The sequence below is a fragment of the Protopterus annectens genome, chromosome 8.part0 (assembly GCF_019279795.1).
Source record: "Protopterus annectens isolate FY-2018-M chromosome 8.part0, PAN1.0, whole genome shotgun sequence".
Lineage (NCBI taxonomy): Eukaryota > Metazoa > Chordata > Ceratodontiformes > Protopteridae > Protopterus > Protopterus annectens.
Genome location: NC_056741.1, coordinates 194,071,784 through 194,082,366, shown reverse-complemented (window position 1 = coordinate 194,082,366; position 10,583 = coordinate 194,071,784).

Genomic DNA, 10,583 nt, shown 5'->3' with positions numbered 1-10,583 from the left:
AATCTGAAACATGCATTTTGCCATTATACTGGGTAGCAGGCAGACTCATAACAATAACAGGTAACAGTGATTACTATGGACATAGGCTCAGGTGTAGTGGTATAACTATGCTGTAAGCCAGTAGGAGTATGTAAATGAGCTAAGTTTATTGAATAACAAAATGGGATCTGGTATTTATGGGTAGAGAACCGTGTTGGAGCTATAATGTGGTGGTATAGGCAAAAGAAGCAGCTGACATGAAAAGGGGGTTTGTCATGCTTGGTGTAAGCACATTGCAGCACTGTGGCCTATATTTGCGCTGAGCTAAGCACAACTAAGCAAAGGTGTGTGTCTGAGGCTGCTTAGCTGTGCTTCACTGGTTTAAGGAAAGCTAAGCATGTTGCAGGTTAGGGGAGGGCCCATTCTGCTTAGCATTGTTTACATTAGCTCCATGGGTTTGCGCGACATACAGCGAGGCTTAAAAAAGGGTGGCAATGGGAAAATAAAATAAAAAACAAAAGGAAATAGCAGAATAAAGGCAATCAACTACAAAGCAGTAATAAGGCCTCTGTCACTCACCAGTGGCCCATTTAGAGCCATCAGTCATCAAGCTGGCAGGTGGCTGGAGGCTTAAAATGGGATGAAATGTTTAAAAAAAAGGTAAATAGTAGATTAAAGGCAATCACGTACAAATCGGTAACAAGGCTTCTGCCACTCACAGTGGCCAATTCAAAGCCATCAATAATATAGATGGCAGGTGGAATGTATCACAGTCAGCCAATCACACAGGCAGCATCTGCAGCACACCAGGATAAAGTATGCAAACTCCATTCAGCCTGTTTGTTTTCCCCACAAACTCTGCACCACTGGAGTATATAGTTGGCAATTTTAACTGACAAAAGGCTAGGGGCTGCTGCTACTTTGCTACATCTCTACATGCTACAGACTGAGGGCAGTGATAAGGATGATGCTGACAACTGGGCCAGACTGAGGAGGAGAAGATTATTCAGACCCAGTGTAGCCCTTTTGGGGATTCATGAGCTGGAAATAGTAGAGTGCTACAGGGTGGACAGGGACAAGCTTCAGCAACTCACCGAGCTGTGCTGCCCTCACCTCAGACCCAGATCCAACACAGGGGAACCCATCCCAGTTGAAACAAAGGTATGTATAGCCTTAAGAATACTAGCTATAGGTACTTTCCAAAGAACTACTAGGAAATTATAGGTGGTCTCACAGGCATCTGAATCCAGGGTACTCCACCAGTTCTTGGATGTCATGCTAAGACATGCCAGTGAGCACATTTATTTCCCCAGCACCCCTGAGCAGAGGACCAGCAATATGCAACTCTTTCACCATGTAGCAAACTACCCAGAGGTACCGGATGCCATAGACTGCACCCATGTCCATATCAAAGCACCATCCGGTGAAGAGGGTAGGGTGTATGTAAACTGCATTGACTTTCACTCCATCAACTGCCAGGTCATGTACAATGCCCAGGGCATTATGTTCAATGTGTGTGCTGGCAACCCTAGCAGTTATCATGACTCCCACATCTGGCATGCTTCACAGCTGTATCAAGCATTTTCGAAGGGGGACATCCCGCATGGCCATATTGTGGGGGATGCTGGCTATGCACTGGAGCCATGGACGATGACACCCATCAATAATGCACCCACACACACACACACACACACACACACACACACACACACACACACACACACACACACACACACACACACACACACACACACACACTGAAGACTGCCATAATGAGACATATGCACAAACTAGAAACATTGTAGAGCATGTGTTTGGGCAGCTCAAGTCATGGTTCTGCTGTCTTTACATATCTGGAACAGACCTGCAGTACTCTCCAGCCACATGTGCACACATGCTCATAGTATCTGCCATGCTACACATTACAATCCTGTGGAAACAGCTGCGGCAGGAACATCATAGGTAAGGGGGACACAGCCCCCCACCATTGCCAAGGTTCCCACAGGCACAGGTGGACTCGGAGGAAGAACTCTCTGAGCCTCTCCCTGTAGGCAGATGTAGGCGTGCCCAGTATGCCCTGGCCTTGGCAAAGAGGCAATGTATAGCACATACACTGACACCCTAGTGACCCAGGGACTGACCTCTCTCTGACTCTCACACACAGTAAAAAGGATGCCACATACATCACACTACCTGTACCTGACCATGTATAGGCCGTGTACTGCGTGCATCCGATACAGTCAGCCCTGAAGCACTGTCCTCACAACTGACACAGGCACAAGGTAAGCCATTCTTCTTAATAAAGACTTAATGCTGTATTATGTTGTGCTAGCATAGCTAGGGTATTGCTGCATGAATGCAAGGGAATGGGGTGGCTGACAGGGGTAGCAGCAGACAACTGACAGCTATGTGCGACAACAGGAAATGTCTGCTAAACGCTGGCTTACCCAGAATATGCAGCAGTCCATTAGGTGACAAAACTCACTGCAGTATATGTGGGGGACTAACAAACTGTGGGGTCAAAGGTCACATTCATGGATGTCAATTTTGGAGCCCCATACATAACTCCAGCATCTCACAGGAAGTCAGCTGTACAAAGCCAGAAAGAAATGTGTGGCAAAGGCCCACAAATAGGGGCAATGATTAAATATAACACTAACAAACTTCACACTGATATCACAGCAGGTCTTGCAGTTGCCATATGTCTCCCAAGGATAAAAAGTCTAAAATTCAAATGTCTGTCATAACTGTCTAATCTTTGGTCTCTAGTGATATGCCAGTATTCTCCAAGACAAGCACAATATTATGCTAAATGGAACCAAAATGTCAAGGGAACATCTGCACAGTCTGTGGAAGTGTGAATAGTTGTGAGGTATTCCCCCCAACACACCCATCTTCCCATAGAAATGTGGGAAAATATATGGTTGTAGGGTAATAGCAGCAGAGCACAAATCCCCAGGTCTATCCCAATCAACTGGATAACTTGTAGCATATCCACAATATGCAGAGGTTAATGAGCTCTGTATTTGTATGCTTGATACTGTCAGGAAGTAGGCAGCACTTACTGTTGGCTGTTTTGGATTAGTGGTGAAAGTACAGTAATGTAGTTGACAGGATCCATGTGTCAAGACTGCCTGTGCAAGCTATATGTTGCATGTCAGCTACACCTATGGCAGGAGTAGTCCAGAAGTCAATATGCATCACTGCAGGAAAGCTGGACCATTCAGGGAAAGGGGGGCCACACATCTGGACAGTACACATTTTGGAGTAACCTACACAGTTGCCTAGTAGGACAGCAGGTGTCTGAAAGTCACTGTAGTGCCAGCTTAGAAATGGCTGCCTCCTTACTGTGTCAGTACTGACAGCATGTCACTGGCCACTAGCCATACCCTGGAATGCCAGGGTGTCAGTGAAGGACCATAAATATGCCTTGCATATCTGTTCTGTTGTTATACCATTGCATTAGCCTGCCACATTACGTGAAAAACAGTAAAGGTTGATGTGTAAACATCAATGGAAGACAGTGGAGAAGCAGACCTCATACCCATAAGGAAAAGCAAGCTGATACCAAAACGTTCTCCAAACTGTTTACATTTGACAGAGCAATATTAACACCCTGTCCCCATGTGTAGGCCTATGTTTGGCTTTTATATACGGGCCTATCCAGATGTCAGTCTGTAACAGTTTGATAGCTATGGCCAACATGTAACCTGATAATAACATTGCAACACAAACTGTCTGAGGACCACAGCAGATGTAGGGGTGCAATGATGGACAACCAGCTAAACAGGTTATGTCCTTCTGATGTTTACATCTCAAAAAAATGACAACAACCTTTTATGGGAAGGTATCAGTACCTACACCCCCCCCCCCCCAGAAGATGCAGACAAATATGCCGAACACTATGCCAGTGCAGTATAAAAGTACCTGTAGAACTGCATGGACTCAGCCATACCCAACAAAGCTAAAACCTACTTCTCAAGGAAACACAAGCCTATGTGCTGGATATCTTCTATAAACAGGCTTAACAACAAAAGGAAGTGACTGCTGTCCAGTGGCAAAAAGGCACAAAATCCCAGCTGAAAGACTCCTCTCCTTAGGCTCAACAAGCAAAGTAGATCACTAGTGAAATCCTTTAAAGCCATTTATGTATCAAAGCTAGCCTCTGAAAAAGTCTAACCACAAAGCCATGTTCAGTTATGTCAGAAACCTCCATGGCTAAGGCCAGGTTTGTTCTGAATTACTACTTAATGCTGCCACTTACACTGATCCTGCTGACTTAGCCAACCTGCTAGCAGATAGGTTCAGCACAAACATCACCCCCTGTCCCCGTAAGGCACATTCCACATCCACAATACTTACCCCACACCACACGTCTCTGTAGATCAAGTGTTAAAGTCCATATCCAAGCCAAACAACACACCTGCCATGGGACCTGACAACATCCCAGGCTTTAGCCTGTGATCTCTCCAGCAGGAACTAACCTCACCAGTGAGCACCCTACCCATCCATAGCCAAACTGCAGGCATCATTCCAGAACAGTGGAGAACCTGAATTGTCATTCCTTTACACAAAAGTGGTACAACTACTGACCCTGGGAACTATGCATTAGCTGGACAAGTCTGATCTGTAAGGTCCTGGAGTGTATTATTATGCACCTCATAAACAAGGACATATACAATCATCAAGCACTTGTCCTCACCCAGGTCGGAATTGTCAAGGCCAGATCTTGCCTGTTGAACTTGTTTGACCTCTTTGAGACTGTCACCAAGGCACTAGATGAGGGAAACCCACTACACACAGCTTAGACTGACTTGGACAAAGCCTTTCACACAATTCCCCACTTGGCCACCATGGAAAAGCTGACAGAACCTGATATAAATCTCTATGTCATTATGTGGGTACTCAACTGGCTCACTGAGAGGACTAACAACATCAAAATAGGTGCCACCAACTCCAATAGCAGACCTGTCACTACTGGTGTCCACCAGGGATCTTTCCTGGGACCCCTATTGTCGGCTATCTATGTCTCAAAGGTCCAGGAAAAGACAAAAGCCCTGTGGTCGACCAAGTGTGTGGGCAACTGTAATTTGGTGCTGTCATTGACTCCCCAAATGATGTTAACACACTTCAAGAGGGTCTCATAGCACAAAATGACTAGTGACAAACTCATGGCCTTAAGTTAAATGGTAAACAGTGTAGTATCATACCATTCATCAGAAGCACAGCCCCTACTGATTGCCACATTAGCTGCAAACCCATAAGCTCACAACCTGTGCTAAGACAATTGAGTACACAAGTTAACAACAATGTCATGTTTGAGGCTTTTATGTGGTTCATGTCATAAAGTAAGTAAAGGGATTGCATCCAGTAAAAATTAGGTTACCACCCCTCTGTACTCATCCCTCATTAGGCCAATAATTGAATACAATGCCCTGTTTAGTATGTACCTCTCCAAGCACCTGCACCAACTGGAAAGGCTACAAAAATACCCCATAAAGATAATATATGGCCTCGAGCACCTGTCCTGTGTGGACAGGCTAAAATCAGCATCACTCTACTCTGTGTCATACAGATTGCTCAGAGGTGACCTTTGTCTCACATACAAGGTAATCTCAGACCCTGCTCTAGTACATATGCTCCATATCCATACATCTAACCCCTCACATTGTACCCCATCAAAAGTCTTATATCTAATATGTGACATTGACAAACCCTCCTGGAGTTACAGGTTTTTCCTCCACAGGCTGAACTGTCTCTGGAATACATTCCATATACATATCAAATAAAGTATGTCACTGATCCTGTTGCAGCACAACCTTGATGAGTGGATGGGCATCCAGTTGTCCCGGGGGTGCCAACTGTGTCACTCATGGAGAGGGATGACAGTTGCTGATAGTGGTTACTTTCCTGGGAATATGCTCTGGGCTTGGCATGTAATGGTCCTAGAGCCACCAGCCTAGTAATATCCTATGGACCTATGAACCTATAAACAAATATCTGACAGTAGTTCACCACATTACTCTATACTGCTCTGACACTGACATACCAGGAAATCACAATGCCATATAGAATATAACACACATATTATGGAAATCACTGTGCAGTACAATGTGCTCTGTACCCACACCATGATATGACTTATTGGTTACAAAGGATATGACACAACCAGGAGATCACTGGCTAGTATATGAATGAGGTGCTGGAATGTTTACACAGCTTCATCAGCCAATCAGCTGTAGCCACACTTGTCAACTGGCCGGATTTGACAAGAATGTCTATACTTTGCTTCATAATTTTGGGCTGCTCATCATAAATCTTGTATGTCTCTGGTAAATCACTGTGATGATCTGAGCATTTCTGTCAGTAAGTAATGGCATACATTTCAGTATCAGATGTCTTATATATCAGAAAATGTATGTTAAAACAAGCCCTGTTACTCTAGCAACTTTCTAAGTGTATAACAGCAAAATTTAAAATATCTCACTATGTATGTCCTCCCATGTTGGCAGGCTATCCCCAGAGTTCATGCACTAACAGGTGAACATATATGGCTGTAGCACACAAAACCCTGGACTGGAGTACAGCTATTGCTGAAATGGACTCCCGCTAGTACCATAGAAGGTTATACTGGGCATGCTACTACACTTAGAGAATTAAAGCCCATGTCTAACCCCACATTGGACTATACAACTGTAATGTGCAAATATGTCTGTGCATGCAGACAGCTATGTACAATTTAACTGTCTCTACCCGCAACCATCACACAGGATTATGCCATATACCTCTAGGTGGCCCATAAGTGCTATATCTGCAGCTGTTGAGTGTGATACACCCGTATATATATATATATATATATATATATATATATAGGCAACATATTAATATATTTCAAGCAGACACACACATAGAGATATGGGGAAGACAGATAGACAGTGATAGAGAGAGAGGGAGACACAGACAGAGACAGAGTCATAGACAGAGATACCTGGAAAGGCATAGAGTAATGTTCTGTCACACACTATTGCACACCAGTTGCAACCAGTGGCATGTGCCAGTTTGAAGGTGAGGTATATTGTGTAATAGAACCAAGGTAGGGGTTGTAATCTCACAACACCCACCTGTGTGTGTGTGTGTGTGTGTGTGTGTGTGTGTGTGTGTGTGTGTGTGTGTGTGTGTGTGTGTGTGTGTGTGTGTGTGTGTGTGTGTGTGCATGAGTGCGTGAGTGTGTGTGTGTGTGTGTGTGTGTGTGTGTGTGTGTGTGTGTGTGTGTGTGTGTGCATGTGTGTGTGTGTGTGTGTGTGTGCATGAGTGTGCGTGAGTGTGTGTGTGTGTGTGTGTGTGTGTGTGTGTGTGTGTGTGTGTGTGTGTGTGTGTGTGTGTGTGTGTGTGTGTGTGTGTGTGTGTGTGTGTGTGTGTGTGTGTGTGTGTGTGTGTGTGTGTGTGGGTGTGTGTGTGTAAAAGTGTTTGTAAGTGTATGTGTGTTTGTAGGTTAAAGTATTTTGAGGCATTTCCCACCTAGTACACCTGCCATTGCTCTACTTTACAAGGGTTGCTGATGTCATCCACTTTAGAAGTACTTTTGGACAGTTTTCAATTCTATCAGTTCCGTGATGCATGCTATAACTGTGCATGTGTATAGTACAGATAAGTAGATAGGCCGGAGTTCTAATCTCAGTCCTAGCAAGTGTGCATGTGCAAGTGTTTGTAGGTTAAAGCATTTTGAGGCCTTTCCCACCCAGTACACCTGTCATTGCCCTGCTTTGCAAGGACTGCTGATGTCATCCACGTTAGAAGTACCTCTGGACAACAATCAGCCCTATAAGCTCCGTGCTGCATGCAATAACTACACATTAGTATAATACAAATAAGTAGGTACTGTTCTAATCTCAGTCCTCGCAAGTTTGTGTGTGTTTGTAGGTTAAAATATTTTAAGGCCTGTCCCACCCAGTACACTTGCCATTGCCCTGCTTTACAGGGGTTGGGAGGGTAGCCTAATGGTTAAGGTGTTTGCCTTACAAACACAAGGTACAGGGTTTGAATCTCACAAGGGATAATTGGCTAGGCTTAAAATGGCTTGCAAGGGCAGTTAGCTTATCACTAAACTATGAACCTATGAACCTAAGTGCTGCTGCTGTCATTCACCTTAGAAGTACCTCTTGACACTCTGGACCCCTGTAAGCTCTGTGGTCCATACAATAACACTATACTGCAAATAACTGGATATGTAGTGGTTCTAATCTCAATGCTGGTAACTGTGATACAGACAATGTGTGTGTGTGAGCCATATTCTCTGTGGGTGTTGGTTATACTATTTTGAGGCTTGTTCTATTGAGTACACATACCATTGCCCTACATTACAAGGGCTGCTGTCAGTCACCTTAGAAGTACCTTTGGAGAGTCTTCAGTCCTATACGCTCTGGGGCACATGCAATAACTACATAGTGTAGTACAAATAAGTAGATAGGCAGGGGTTCGAATCTCAGTCCTGGCAAGTGTGTGTTTGTTTGTAGGTGAAAGTATTTTGAGGCTTTTCCCACCCATTACAGTTGCCATTGCACTACTTTACAAGGGCTGCTGTTGTTATTCACCTTAGAGGTACCTTTGGACACTATGAAACCCTATAAGCTTGGTGGCTCACATAATAACTGTGTGATGCTATACTACAAACAACTAGGTAGATAGGGGTTTTAATCTCAATGCTAGCAACTGTGATACTGTCTCTGAGTGTGGTTGAAAACCATATCCTCTGTGGGTGATGGCTATACCATTTTGAGGCCTGTTCTACCAAGTACACGTCCCATTGCCCTGCTTTACAAGGGCTGCTGATGTCATTCACCTTAGAAGTACCTTTGGACACCTACCAACTCTATAAGCTTTGTGGCATGTGTAATAAATAGACAGCAATCTAGTATGTACAAGTAGATAAGTAGGTGTTTGAATCTCAATACAACCAACTATAGTAGTGGGTGTGTTTCTGTGAAGCATATCCACTGTGTGTGTTGGTTATACTATTTTAAGGCCTGTTTACCCCCTCCCCATGACATTACTTTAAAGAGCCCATTAATAGCATCTGTCTTACATGCACCATGTTAAACTCTACAGGCCATAACTGCCATCTGTACAGATGCATGCAGAATATCCAGATGTTTGTGACATATATGTGTCCTGTGCCCCCCAACAATGGGCAGTTAAGACAAATCATTGCAAAATATGTGACACTCACCATAGTGACATGTCAGCATCAGACATCATACCTGTCTGAAACATCATGCTGATGCAAAGTGTGTTACTCCATCACTTGTCCAGGTTTGTAAGAGCAATATATGAGACCAATCACTATTTCATGTGGTTCCATGAAGGCATTCCCATGATTACCTGTTGTAAGAGGTAGTACGTGATGTCCCAAGCATATAGTTTCTGTGATGCATGTAATATTTATGTAGTAGTAAAGTACATACAAGTGGTTAGGTCGAGGTTCTCATCTGACTATGGCCAACTGTGTGAGTGTATGTGTCTCTGTGTATATATCTCCTGTGGTTGTCTTCCCTGTGTGTATGCAATGGTTATACCATTTTGTGTGTCTTTCCCTCCCTGTCAACTTCTCCATTGCCAACCTATTCGCTGCCCCTACAGATGTCATCCACCCTACAAGCACATTTACGCATTTTCAAACACAAAGGCACTGTGGTGCATGCAATAGTCATATCAGTGTGTACTGTACATAATTAGATAGGTAGGTCATCTAAAATGAAAGGTGTCAACTCTGTGTGCATGAGTGTTTCAATGCATGTCCCCATGCAACAGTGTGTGTATGTGTGTGTGTGTGTGTGTGTGTGTGTGTGTGTGTGTGTGTGTGTGTGTGTGTGTGTGTGTGTGTGTGTGTGTTTTAGATGGCTCCACCATGTTAAGGGCCTGTGGACTCACCACTGGCAATCCTAACAGCCCCTGCAATTGTCACCCACTTGAATAGTACTGCAGACACTGCAACACTGCAGAAGCTTGGTGGTGATTGTGTTATGTATCTAGCACTACTGCTTGTAAAACTAGACAGCTAATCATTCTGCTATCAGCCAGGGCCTTTCTGGTGTATGTGTGCATGTGTGTGTGTGTGTGTGTGTGTGTGTGTGTGTGTGTGTGTGTGTGTGTGTGTGTGTGTGTGTGTGTGTGTGTGTGTGCGTGTGTGCATGTGTGCGTGTGTGTGTGTGTGTGTGTGTGTGTGTGTGTGTGTATGTATGGGCATCCCCTGCAGCAGTCTATCTGTGTTACAGCCACCAGTATACCTCTCAACCACTCACAGACAGACATCTGGTTAAAGCCATATGAGAAACTGGGGCAAACACCAAACATTGAGCACAACCTTTACATATTGCTGTGCCACACATGGAAAGTTGATACCAGAACAGGTTATGCATTTGAATGCACAGTCCAAAGGCTATGTGTTGTTACATGGCAATACCTGTCATTAATCTGCAATGTCACTCTGTCATGGTTTTCCAAAATGTTGGCCAGAAACTACACTTGTTTGATGCATACTTTCTTTCCAACTGTCACACATCAGGATGATCTACAGACATATGCAGAAGTCACATGTATAGCCACCA